The sequence below is a fragment of the Cinclus cinclus genome, chromosome Z (genome assembly GCF_963662255.1).
Source record: "Cinclus cinclus chromosome Z, bCinCin1.1, whole genome shotgun sequence".
Classification (NCBI taxonomy): Eukaryota; Metazoa; Chordata; class Aves; order Passeriformes; family Cinclidae; genus Cinclus; species Cinclus cinclus.
The window spans coordinates 9,668,737-9,682,142 of NC_085084.1; the positions used below are offsets into that span (position 1 = coordinate 9,668,737).

At 46.4% G+C, this 13,406-nt stretch overlaps 1 non-coding gene across 1 annotated transcript; it reads right to left on the reverse strand.

The window, feature by feature from the left end:
* Positions 1-8,467: 8,467 nt before the first annotated feature.
* On the reverse strand, positions 8,468-8,538 carry TRNAK-CUU (transfer RNA lysine (anticodon CUU)). The gene has a single exon. It is a non-coding gene; the product is annotated as a tRNA-Lys (tRNA).
* Positions 8,539-13,406: the final 4,868 nt, after the last annotated feature.

Genomic DNA, 13,406 nt, shown 5'->3' on the forward strand with positions numbered 1-13,406 from the left:
TTTCTCACCTTACTTGGCGGGGGGGGGGGGGGGGGGGAGCTTTGGAGCTTTTTGTCTTCCCTGACAGAAGTGCACTTGCTGCCAAGGGAAACACACGCAAAGACCACTAGTGACCCAGGCTTTCCTTTGCTTCCTTTCTTCTTCTCTCACTGCTGCATAGCTCCGTCATGCCAGAACTTTGCTGCTGCCTCAGCTGAGGATGCAGAGCTGCTTCCAGGCTCTTCCAGGGGACGTGCAGGTGCTCAGGAGTCTGAGGCTTCCCCACCACCTGCCAAGAAAGTCTGTGCCTCCTCTGGACTTTCTGGGGCTTTAGCAGTGGAAGAAGCATCAAGGGAGCTCCTGCGCAGATTTAATCTCCACCAGCTCACCATTCCGCTGGTTCACATCGAGCCTGAAGCTGCCTGCAGGGCCCTTGGAGAGAGCAGCAGCTGCACCTCTTCAGGGCAGCACATCCCAGCCAACAGTGCTGCCTCACCTGAGGATGCAGAGGTGCCTCCAGGTGCCTCCAGGACAAGTGCAGGTGCTCAAAAGCATCAGGCTTCCCCAGCACCTCCCAAGAAAGTGTTTGTCACCTCTGGACTTCTTGGCGAGTCCAGATCAGTGGAGGCAGGCACGTACAGATTTCAACTCCAGCCTGAGCTTATTATTCCACCAGTTCCTGTGCACCAGCAAAGCACTTTGGTGACAGTTCCGGAGCGGAGCAGCTGCACATCTCCTGGGCAGCGCTTGCCAACCTACTGCCCATCAGGTAGGGAAATAGTTTCTACCCTTGCTTTTCAGAATGGTCATGAAAATTAAGCTTAAAATATTTCCCTGCACTGCTCTGTCATGGGTAGATCTCAAGTGATAATGAGGAGGAAAGGGGCAGGTGTTCTAGGAAGTGGAACCATGAAAACAGAACCCATCTCTGTCTGCTTTTCCTGTCCTTGCTGCAGATTTGGAGGGGGTTCTGGGCATTTTCCAGACAGCCAATCTGTAGGGGTGCAAGGGCAAGGAACAAAAACCCTTTGTCTACAACTGGTCAGTGCAAGGTAAATGGCCATCTTTCTCGGAATGAAGCCAAACTAGGAGCCCGATAGGGTATTGCAGTGTTTCTAGGTTGTCTCTCCTTCAGATAATGCTATTAAAATTCAGTGAGCTCTGTGTGTTCCCAGAACAGCTGCAGCGGCAGAATACAGCCTCACCCACAAGGCTGCTTTTTAGAATAAACTCACACTTTAATTTCAGCATGTGTGTCTGCAGATCTGGGCTCTTCCTGGGTGAATCCACTTTCTGTGGTTTGTTGTGATGAGAAACTGCGAGAAGCTACCAAATCCAAAAGCTAATGGGGAGATAGAAAAGGCAGTGATTGTCAAGTGGTTTTTTGTATGTGTAGATCAATTTTAGAATCCATCCTTTAATATACATACACGTCCTTTAGAAGAAAGACTTCTCAAGAGCTAGAACTCACTCTTCCTATTTCCTGGGAAATTTGAACACATGTCTGGAAGTGAGGTTGCTGTGTGCTTCCTGTGATGTTTCATCCAAGGCAGCATAGAGCTCAGTGTCCCAAAGCCGCATTCTGGAGCCTGACCCATGCGTTTGAATTGTTGCAGCCAATCCAGGCACTTCAGCCCCCAGTGCTCCAGCTGGCTGTGCTGCTTATGCACCATGGAGAGCCCCCAGCTGGCTCTGGAATACTCCTGGGGAAGAAGAGTTGCCACCCCCAGATCTGGACATGGTGCTTGAGACACTGGAGGAGATGCTTTCATCCTCCCCACGTGAAAGGTCTCCCTGTGCTCAGGTAAGTGCACTGAAGAGGGATGAAAGGGACTGGACAGAGAACTTTGGAAAGTTGTTACATGGCTGAGAAGCAAAGGCTTCTTGAATTCAGTTGTGAATGGACAGGGAAGGATTTGCTTGCTGAAGGAAGGTTTCTAAGGGAAGGGGAATGAAAAAGTGTGTGCCCTTGGTGAGGACGAGAGGTGTCAGCCTGTGTTGGCCAAGTTTGGGTGCTCCTTTTCCTGGGCAGAATGCCTTCTGCAGGGGCATTAGCGGTGAGGAAGTGGAAGCTTTGTGCATTCAACCAGGCTTTGTTTGATGGGAAAGAAGAGAGGAGTGTTTGGAGAATGCTACTGAAGGCCAAGTGTCCCTTGCAGGGAGGGGCATGCGAGAGGTGCCTCTGCTGCAGCAGCTGATGTGGGCTCTGCCTCTTTGGTGTTGGAAGGCCAAGGGAGAGCAAGGGCTGGGCTGGAGGTGCTGCAGCTGCTGTGTGAGCCCTGCTGTGCGTGTAGGTGCTCCCAGAGCTGTGTTTGGGGATGGGCTGGAGCTGCAGCTCTCTTGCCCTCTCAGTAACCTGGTGCCTGCAGTCCAGTTTCTGTCTGGGAAATCCTCCACTGGGCAAACTGGCCAGTCTTGCTCTCCATGTCCCACAGCTGGGTCACCTTGCTGTTGGGCATGTGTGTGGGAAGAGTTGTGTGTTGCCACGCAGTCCCTGCAAAGCTGCAGCCTGGGTGAGACTGTTCTGCAGAGGGCTGTGGAGGGAGGAGCACATCCCTGTGCCAGGAGCTGGCAGGACTCCTTCCTCAGCAGCCAATCTATGTGTTCAGTGTCACCCCCACACTCAGCACTGTCAGCTTTGACAGCTTTTGGACCATGTTGGAGAAGTCAAATCTCTCTGGCTTTTCAAGGTTTTTGGGGTCCACATTTCTTGTTAGGAACAAGAGATGAAGTATGTGAGCCACAGAGTTGTTGGACCAGATGTCTTGTGTAACTGGTAGGAAGGGTTTATTTCTTTGTGTTTCTCTTTCAAGGGGAATATTAATGCTGCCCCTGAGTCTTCAGGAGGGGAGCCTGTGACCAAGGCTGCAGCAGAGGGAGCTTTGCCTGGTGCCGCGAGCTGTGGGAACAGTTCCCAGGAACACGAGGAGCTTGGTAAGGACAGAGCCCACATTGGTTTAGGGAGGTGTGGGACAGCTGCTCTGAGCCTGCGTGTGGCAGGAAGGGAGATGAGAAGAGTTGAGTTCTTGTCTGCAGTGTTGGTGCTTCTGGGAGCCTTTAGTTCAAATCCTGCAGTGACACAACCTCCCTGAGCCCTGCCCTCTGCGCTTCTCCAAAGGCTCTGACATTGAGTCTTCTGCTGTGGCAAGAGAGCCAGGAGTAAACCTGACCTTGTGGGAGTTGTGTCAGCCCCAAGCCGGGTGTCCCCATTTGGTTTCCTAACTCAGCTGCCAGCAGCCTTCAGCTTCAGCCATTTCAGAGAGGACTGATGTCTCTGTCAGCACAGACAAAGAGCAAGGCTGGGTTTCTTTGTGGGAGCTGAGACTGTCTGTGTTTCAAGGTCTGGATTTGGGTGCGATTTGCGCTGTGAGTGCTGAGACTTTATCGAGATACTGCAGTGCTATCCACAGGTTTGAACGCTTGGATGGATCCCTGCTCTTTAAAGAGCAGGCTTCCAATTCCCAAGTGAGAGTCTGCCTTTCAGGCCATCTTTTACGCTCTTTGATAGAAGGACAGTTACTTCCAAAGGAACAGATGGACACAGGCCTATATGAACTCAGTGTTTCCTTTGCTTCCCAGATATCCACCTGATCTACCTTGCCAGGAGGGCTGCCCTGCGTGCAAAGGAGGGAGCAAGGGAGAGCCAGTGATCATTGGGCAGGTGGAATCCCTCTTTTTATATGTAGATGTCTAGGTGTCTATATAGTTATATTTATACATGCTTATATTTACATTTATAGATTTATGGAGTTATGTTTATGCATGTATATATATTTATAGACCTATATAGTTAAATATATATATCGAGTTATAGATGAGATAGAATCATGTCTATGCAATTATATTTATAGATTGGCAGAGTGCATTTATATATGCGTAGCAAAATATTTAAACATAGACGTAATATTTATAAGTACCGTAAACATAAGTAAATATGTAAACTTGCAAGTAATAAGAAGTAATATTTATGAAGTTGCATTGTTGCACAGTTAAGTTATATGGATATTTAGGTGGATAGATGGATATTTGTGCAGGCTTAGGCTGCATTTTTACTTTCTTTTTTCCCTGCCGGATGCCTTTCTCATCTCTTGTTTTTCCCCTCTGTCCCCTCCTCCTGTGCTGGGTCCGAGCTGGCGGCTGGGCCGGGCGGAGCAGCAGTTCCAGCCCCGGGTGTCCCTGGAGAGGTGGGAGCTGCTGGTGGCCCCAGGCACTGTCCCCTGAGGAGCTGCTGAAGGACGGTGAGACTGAGGGGGCTGAGGGGGCTGAGGAGGCGGTGACACTGAAGGGACGGTGACCTGGAGGTGCTGCTGGGGCTGAGGCTGTGGGGCAGCAGAGGGCAATGGTGGCACTGAGGTGACAGGGAAGTGGCACAGGCTGAGGAGGGTGGTGGCGGGTCTAAGGGGATGGGATGGGTCAGAAGGGACTGAGGGGGTGAGGGGACTGCGGGGCTCAGAAGAACCTGAAGGGGACTTGGGGTTTGCTGAGAGCATGGCGGGGCTGAGGGGATGGAGGGGGCCAGCAGGGAGCACAGAAGGCTGTGGGACTGCAGCTCTGGCAGGCCTTGGAAGCCATTGCTGAGCCTCCACTTGTGCCACAGCTGCAGTGAACGCCTGGAAGACAGCAGGAGCACTGACAGGAGGCAGCAGGGAGGAGCTGAAGGGCAGGAGCAAGAGGAGTGAGCAGGGAGCTGCTGCTGCCCCGCGAGAGCCTGGGTGAGGGCACAGGGCCGGGGAGGCAGGGTGGGGGTGAGGGTGCCGTGGGCTGTGGCCGTGGGCACTGCCCGGCGGGGCAGGAGCGGGCCCTGCCCGTGCTGGGGCTGCTCAGCGCAGCTGCCCCGGCCGGCACAGGGGCTGTCCTTGGGCAAGGCAGCTGTGCCGGCAGGGCCCGGGAGCTGTGCCGGCTGTGCCAGGCTGCCGGGGGCTGTGGGACAGTCCCGCCGCGGCTGCGCTCACCACAGCCTGGCCCGCTGGGCCTGCTTTTTCTTCCAACCTTCCTGGGGAGGTGCTGAGGTTTTCTCTTCGCTTCCCCGATGGAAGGGCAGGTGCTGCCAAGGGAAAGGGCCTGATCCTGACTCCGTGTTCCCTTTGCTTCCCAGATGTGCCATGTGCTGTCCCTGTCCAGGAGAGCTGCTCTGCACGGGACGAGGAGACCGAGGGAGAGGCTTTGGAGCTGGGGCTGCTGGAATCCCTCAGCATCCTTGTTCAAGATAGATGGACTTGCACATAGGCAGCAGTAATTATATGGAAATAAACATATGTGGATTGCTATTTGTATAGAATTATATTTATACGTCTGTTGTTATATTGATGGACCTATGCTATGCATATATGTATGCATACACATACATATTTGTTTGTAGTTACAGATATGTGTATATATGTGTCTAAGTAGATGTGTATATTATGCTATCTACTTTTAGTTCTGTTTCCTATGTATACGTTTTTCTGTACATATGTATCTATTTGTTTTGATGCAATTATAGGTAGATGGCGTTTTAAATAGGTATATTGTTATTTGCATAGGTCTATATGTTTTATTTTTAGATGTGTAATAATCAATTTCTAGATGTCATTCTATTCACATTTGTATCCAATTGAATAGCTCTGTACTGGTGCAGTTATATGGACATTTAGCTTGGCACAGAGATATTTTTAAATTTATAGATAGGTTTTTTTATATATTTGTTTATCTATATTGTATTTAATATGTAATATTTAATCTATCTTTACAGCTGTGTGTAGTTATATGTTTATATGTATTTATATATATGTATATATGTGTTAATTGAGTTCTATTTCAACATGTATGGAGTTGTAGAATGGTAGAGTTTTACCTATTTAGAGAGGGAATGCATATATTTGTATTTCTATATGGCCTGTACACTTGTAGTAGTATGTAATAAATTAGGTTGTTAAACACTTAATTGATCTTTGTGTATAGTGAGTTGTTGTAGATGTTGGCAATAAATTAATCTTTTTGTTAACTGGAGTTAGTATTTGTATATATTTCCATAGCATTGTTGTCCTAATGTAATAAATTCCTTTTTTTAACCTTAACAGAGATTGGTGTCGTTCTGTATTGTCAGCATGGGTGTCACAATTTGTAACAAATTCTATTTTTCAGCTGAAATCAATATTCTTGTGTGTTTGTCGATCAGCAGTGTGGCTGTAGCAATGTGCAAGAAATGACATTTGTCGGCTGAGATGGGTGTTGTGTGATTTGTGCTGTCCAAAGCAATGAGCAGGTGTAAAGGCGATGGCGCTGGAGGATTTTGATTGTGAAAATCTCCAGCCATGCCCAGCACATGTCCCACGTGCACTCAGGCTGGGCAAGGAAAGGGCAGATTTGGGATGGCAGCAGAGGCACATGTTCACCAAGAACTCCCTGCAAAGCCTGCTGAGGAAACTCCGGGACTCCACTGGGCACAGAACTTGTGCTCTGTGGATTTTCAGGTCATTCCATTGATGTTTGGTTCTTTATACGCAGACATCCATATATACAAATAGATATATATATATATGTATATATATATATATATATATATACACATGTAGGAAGTACTTAGTGAGCTGGAACATAGGAAGGAAAAGGATAGCTTTTCTTTAGTCATGCAGTGTGGAATAAAATGGTGTAGGAATAGCCACAAACTAAGCTGTGGGAACAGCTCATTCTTGGTCTTAACAGGACATTGGGTACAAGAAAGGACCAGAATCGTAATGATTCACCTCCTGACTAAAATCAAAATGGTTCATGATGTAAAACTACCTGGTGATGGAAATAACCAATGTCCCTGGGCTGGGGCAGAAGCCTGGGAGTCAGCCGCTTGGAAAAAGAGACCTGGCAAAGCCAGCCCAAGGTGCAGGCACGTGTTTGGCTCAAGGCAAGAGGGAGCTTGGACTGCCAGCACTGGAAGGCACTCCAGGCTAAGGAGCTGGCCGGTGGCAGGGAGCAGCTCCTGCTGGCACTGCAAGGGAAGGACTGGCAGCACGCAGGAGGAGCGGGCACATTGCTGATGGACAAGGGAGCTGTTCCTGAGCTGCCAACAGGACCCCTCCTGGAACTGCAGTTACAGATCAGTTCCCCATCCTGCAGGCTCTGCTTGGCTTTTGGAGCTCAAATCCACTGCCGAGAGCAGACCTGATTATAAATGGGATCAATGATAAGACTTCAGCGCTTGTTGCCCCACTGTTAATACTGATTTTTTACTTTCCTAGGCTATCTCTGCATTACGTACCCTGGGTGTTTCAAAAGGTAGTGCTCAGCATTTAGAACCATGTCTTCTCTCCTTTAGTAGATTTCTAGAACATTCATGCTTCTCTGTGAAGAAAGGGCAAATTTAAGAAAGGTTTTACAACAGCATGGTTCCATAGAACTTTAGTTCAACTTATTTTCTAAGGAACCTCTAGTATCAAGACACTTTGCTAAAGCAGTTAAGGGTGAGAATTGCAGGGCTGGTTTAGAATTGAATCCAAATTCTCTTTGAATCTGTGCAATATTTCCATTAAATCCGATTAATGTCCAGGAATCAAAATCTCGATTTCCCTTTTGTTCTCTTTCTTCCTAGTAAACAAGGCGTGTGTATATTTTTGATTTTGATTTTAATGCCAGTAACCCACTGGACTAACTGATACCATGCAACTTCTTTATCATTTACAATTACCCATGGTTCTCAGGAACACAACTGTTGAAGGAAGGGAAGAGAACAAATCCTTTAAAGGAATGAACTAATAGTTACTTTACATCAGTTTGTAAGCCCTTAGGTAAATATACTATAATCTAAATACAATGTATATATGTACAGGTATGAAGTATCAGCTGAAGAAATGCTCTACATAAACAAGATCTCATCTACAGTTTTTGCTAGCTTCGTGTTTTGTTCTTTCTTAGTAAAATCAGGAAGAGAAATACTACTGTCCTTTCCAAAATTAATTGGTTAAAAAATTGACAAGTTTGATGAAGTTTTGTCCTGGTTTACAATACAACATACATATTCTATTACCATCTGAGAAGTGTGATCATCCTTATCTTTGTGGGAAATGTCTTCTGTTGATGGGCCATCACTGATAAGGGTGATCATCCTTATCTCTGTGGGAAGTATCTTCTGTTAATGGGCCATTGAGTCCTACTATAGAACTGATAAGATTACTTCATCCCATTGGGAGATGCTCCAGCCAGGAGGATGAGCCAAGCCTTTCCTACCTAGATAAAAACTGAGGTTTAGAACGCCAAAGGCAGCCTTTCTCCACTGGATTCCAGAGGAAGAACCAGGTCCTTATCCACATCATCGCTGGACCCTTTGGAGGAAAACTGCACCAGCACCCTGACTGACAGGGTATCAGGTTGTATTCTGACTCTGTCAGTGGTTTTATTTTTATTATTGCATGTATTTTGTTTTTTTTCTTCTTTTTTTTTTCTCTTCCCTATTAAAAATTGTATTACTGACTTGAAGTCTCACTGGTTTTGCTTTCCAAACCAGTACATTTATTGGCGCCCAACGTGGGGCTCGAACCCACGACCCTGAGATTAAGAGTCTCATGCTCTACCGACTGAGCTAGGGGTGGAAACACAGTCCCACCATCTGCCATGGACTGATCCAGGCTGCACTGGAAAAGGGTGAGGCTCCTGAACATCTACAGTATATCGATGACATCATTGTATGGGGGAGCACAGCAGGGGAAGTCTTCGAGAAAGGAGAGAAGATTATTCAGATTCTGCTGAAGGCTGGTTTTGCCATTAAGCAAAGTAAGGTAAAGGGACCAGCTCAGGAAATTCAGTTTCTAGGAGTCAAATGGCAAGATGGACGTCGTCAGATCCCAACAGAGGTAATTAACAAGATCACCGCTATGTCTCCACCAACCAACAAGAAGGAAACACAAGCTTTCCTAGGTGCCATAGGCTTTTGGAGAATGCACATCCCTGAGTACAGCCAGATCGTGAGCCCTCTCTACCTGGTTACCCGCAAGAAGAATGATTTCCACTGGGGCCCTGAACAACAGCAAGCCTTCACCCAGATCAAGCAAGAGATCGCTCATGCGGTAGCCCTTGGTCCAGTCAGGACAGGACCAGAGGTAAAGAACGTGCTCTACTCTGCAGCTGGAAATCATGGTCTATCCTGGAGCCTTTGGCAGAAGGTACCTGGTGAGACTCGGGGTCGACCACTGGGATTCTGGAGCAGAAGCTACAAAGGGTCTGAAAATAACTACACTCCCACAGAGAAAGAAATTTTGGCTGCCTATGAAGGAGTTCAAGCAGCCTCTGAAGTAATTGGCACTGAAACACAGCTGCTTCTAGCACCTCGACTACCGGTACTGGGCTGGATGTTCAAGGGAAAGGTTCCTTCCACACATCATGCCACTGACACTACATGGAGCAAATGGATTGCCCTCCTCACTCAGCGCGCCCGTATTGGAAATCCGAATCGCCCTGGGTTTCTGGAAATAATTACAAACTGGCCGGAAGGTGAGACTTTTGGGTTATCTTCTGAAGAGGAGGAGCAAGTGGCACGTGCCGAGGAAGCCCCACCATACAATGAGCTACCGGAGACTGAAAGACGATATGCCCTCTTCACTGATGGTTCCTGCCGAGTTGTAGGCACTAACCGAAAATGGAAAGCTGCAGTATGGAGCCCCACACGACAAGTTGCACAAGCTACCGAGGGACAAGGTGGATCGAGTCAGGTTGCAGAGTTAAAAGCCATCCAGCTGGCTTTAGATATTGCCGAACGGGAGAAGTGGTCAAAGCTCTATCTCTACACTGACTCATGGATGGTAGCTAATGCTCTGTGGGGATGGTTGGATCGCTGGAAAAAGGCCAACTGGCAGCGCAGAGGGAAACCCATCTGGGCTGCTGAGATTTGGCAGGACATTGCCACCCGAGTAAAGAAGCTAACCGTGAAGGTTCGACATATGGATGCGCACGTACCTAAGAGTCGAGCTAATGAAGAGCATCACAACAACGAGCAGGTGGACCGAGCTGCCAAGGTAAAAATATCACAAGTGGATCTAGACTGGCAGCACAAGGGAGAATTATTCCTAGCTCGTTGGGCCCATGATGCCTCTGGTCATCAGGGGAGAGATGCAACATACCGATGGGCCCGTGACCGAGGGGTGGACCTTACTATGGACAGCATCTCACAGGTCATCCAGAACTGTGAGACCTGTGCCACAATCAAACAGGCCAAGCGGGTGAAGCCTCTGTGGTACGGTGGACGATGGTCAAAGTACAGGTATGGGGAAGCCTGGCAAATTGACTACATCACCCTTCCCCAAACCCGCCAAGGCAAGCGCTACGTACTGACCATGGTGGAAGCAACCACAGGATGGTTGGAAACCTACCCTGTGCCTCATGCTACTGCCCACAACACCATCTTGGGCCTAGAAAAACAAGTCCTTTGGAGGCATGGTACCCCCGAAAGAATTGAGTCAGACAACGGAACCCATTTCAAGAACAGCCTTATCAACACCTGGGCCAGAGAACATGGTATTGAATGGATATATCATATCCCTTACCACGCACCAGCTGCCGGGAAAGTTGAACGGTGCAATGGACTCCTTAAAACTACCCTGAAGGCACTCGGTGGGGGAACCTTCAGAAATTGGGAAATGAACTTGGCAAAAGCCACCTGGATGGTCAACACCAGAGGGTCCATCAATCGAGCCGGTCCTGCCCAATCTGAACCCCTGCACACAGTGGATGGAGACAAAATCCCTGTGGTACACATGAAAGGTATTTTAGGAAAGACTGTTTGGATCAATCCCACCACAGGCAAAGGCAAACCAATCAGTGGGATTGTTTTTGCTCAAGGACCTGGTTATACTTGGTGGGTAATGCAGAAAGATGGGGAAACCCGCTGTGTACCGCAAGGAAACCTTATTTTAAGAGAGAACTGTGTGTAGGGTTTCATTCTGTATTATATGTAAATATATAGGGTATTGGTTTGGGTATAATGTAGATGGTAATAGAATAAGGGGTGGATTATGTCCTGGTTTACAATACAACATACATATTCTATTACCATCTGAGAAGTGTGATCATCCTTATCTTTGTGGGAAATGTCTTCTGTTGATGGGCCATCACTGATAAGGGTGATCATCCTTATCTCTGTGGGAAGTATCTTCTGTTAATGGGCCATTGAGTCCTACTATAGAACTGATAAGATTACTTCATCCCATTGGGAGATGCTCCAGCCAGGAGGATGAGCCAAGCCTTTCCTACCTAGATAAAAACTGAGGTTTAGAACGCCAAAGGCAGCCTTTCTCCACTGGATTCCAGAGGAAGAACCAGGTCCTTATCCACATCATCGCTGGACCCTTTGGAGGAAAACTGCACCAGCACCCTGACTGACAGGGTATCAGGTTGTATTCTGACTCTGTCAGTGGTTTTATTTTTATTATTGCATGTATTTTGTTTTTTTTCTTCTTTTTTTTTTCTCTTCCCTATTAAAAATTGTATTACTGACTTGAAGTCTCACTGGTTTTGCTTTCCAAACCAGTACAAGTTTGATTTAGGATAGTTCAAATACTAATTTTAATTCTCTCTTGCTGAAGAGAAACAAAATTGACACTTTGTGAGTGGTAAACAATAGACATTATTAACAGGAGCATTGCACAAAGTATCTTTGGGATATTGTAGAGCAGTTAATATGAAGATCTCATAAATGATGGAGATAAGAGACCTGGGTGCCGAAGATGAAAACTTCATTTGATAACAATAAAAAGAGCTTATCTAGCTCATCTTAATTATACTTAAAATGTGCTTTATATGGATTAAATGTATAGTGATTGAAAACTCATCACTTCTTTTATGTTGCCGAATAATTCATGCTGATCATTTTAGTCTCAGCCCACAGATTTAAAAGATAAACTCATTTCTGCAGCTTGCAGTATTGACGCAGTGTCATTTGATTTGGCACTGAAGGGTCAGAAAGCATTGTGAGTGACAGAGATTTAACTTCACTTTGACTTCAGTTTTTGTCTTTGCTCTTCTGGGCTCCTCCACAGTTGTATATGAAGGCTTGTCAAACCTGTGATAACCAGATATCTAGAATTTAATTCCATGGTGTCAGCACAGCCCTCTAGAACCGTTTTAAATACAAAATGTCCATAAAGAACCTTCGGATATGACACAAAAGCTGTGGAACACACAAGCCCTTTTGGATAGGCAAATAAAACATGGCATCTACCTTTCAAAATGCTATCAAACACTTTCAGACAGCTCCACGAAGTTTCTCTAGTAGGGCTGCATGTTGTTTACATTCCTTATTTCCCAAGGGAAAATTGAGGTGTACTAGAGTTAGATAGTTCATCATTCAGGGCTGTCCTTCAGTTTCCCACCTACCTGTGCCTCCAGGGGAGCTGGGTGTCCAAACTGCCTGTTGGACTGGTGGAGATCTCATCCTTGCTTCAGGTGCCTTAAAGTGGACCTTTTGATCCATTGAATCTTCACTGTGGGATCTGTTGTGCCTCATTTGCTGCTCCAGAAGGAAATGGGTCTCCCATACACACCTGCACCCCTAAGACATGGGCTGCAGGGCAAGTGTCTTGGGTACAGGAGATGAGCTGCTGAAGTGGAGGATGAGATATGCTGCTCATCATGTTTTGAAATAGAAATAGAAATAGAAATAGAAATAGAAATAAATATAGAAATCAATTCATGTAAAATATGTATATAAATAAATCTAGCTCAGCACTGAGGCATAAGGGGCTGCAGGAGATGTTTGGAGCTGCAGAGGTGCTCCGCTGGCACATCTGCTGTTAACTCCCAGGAGAAATCCAAGAAGCTTTGTTGAGGTCTCCATTGGTGAGAAGACAGCTTCTTGAAGGGCACTGACTTTGGAAATAAAGTAATCCCTTTGCTGAATCACTGTGATATTTATGAATGATGATAGCAAAACTCACATTAGGAGAAGTTCACATATGTATGTGATGTAGCAATAAAAAAACCACAAAATAACCCATGCAGATTTGCTTTTTTTGACTCTTTACTCTGAGCTTTCAACCCTTGTTGTCCCTACTTGTGCAATGCTAGAAGAATAGCAAATTGCTTTCCAGAAAGCCAATTTAATTTCAAGAGCCATCTGGAATACCAAACTAAGACTTAAAGAAAACAGAAGAATGGTTGTGATTTATGAGTATGTATCTCATTTAGATTGGAGAAAACAGAGACTGAATACAAAGGATATGCTGATCACTTCAATCTTTTCTCTGTGATCTTTTCCCAAAGCATGCGGTTTCCAACCCACTGCAGTCAGCAAGAATCCTTTCACTCACCTCAACTGAACAAACTTTTGATCATAATATCAGACACTGCTGCATGGATATTTATTGAAGATGTGATAGCCAGTCTGCTGCATGACTGAGAGATGGGACTGCAAAGGAGGGGTACAAAAAGTAATCCAAGCAAGAAGCCAAAGTCCAAGCAGAAAGAAG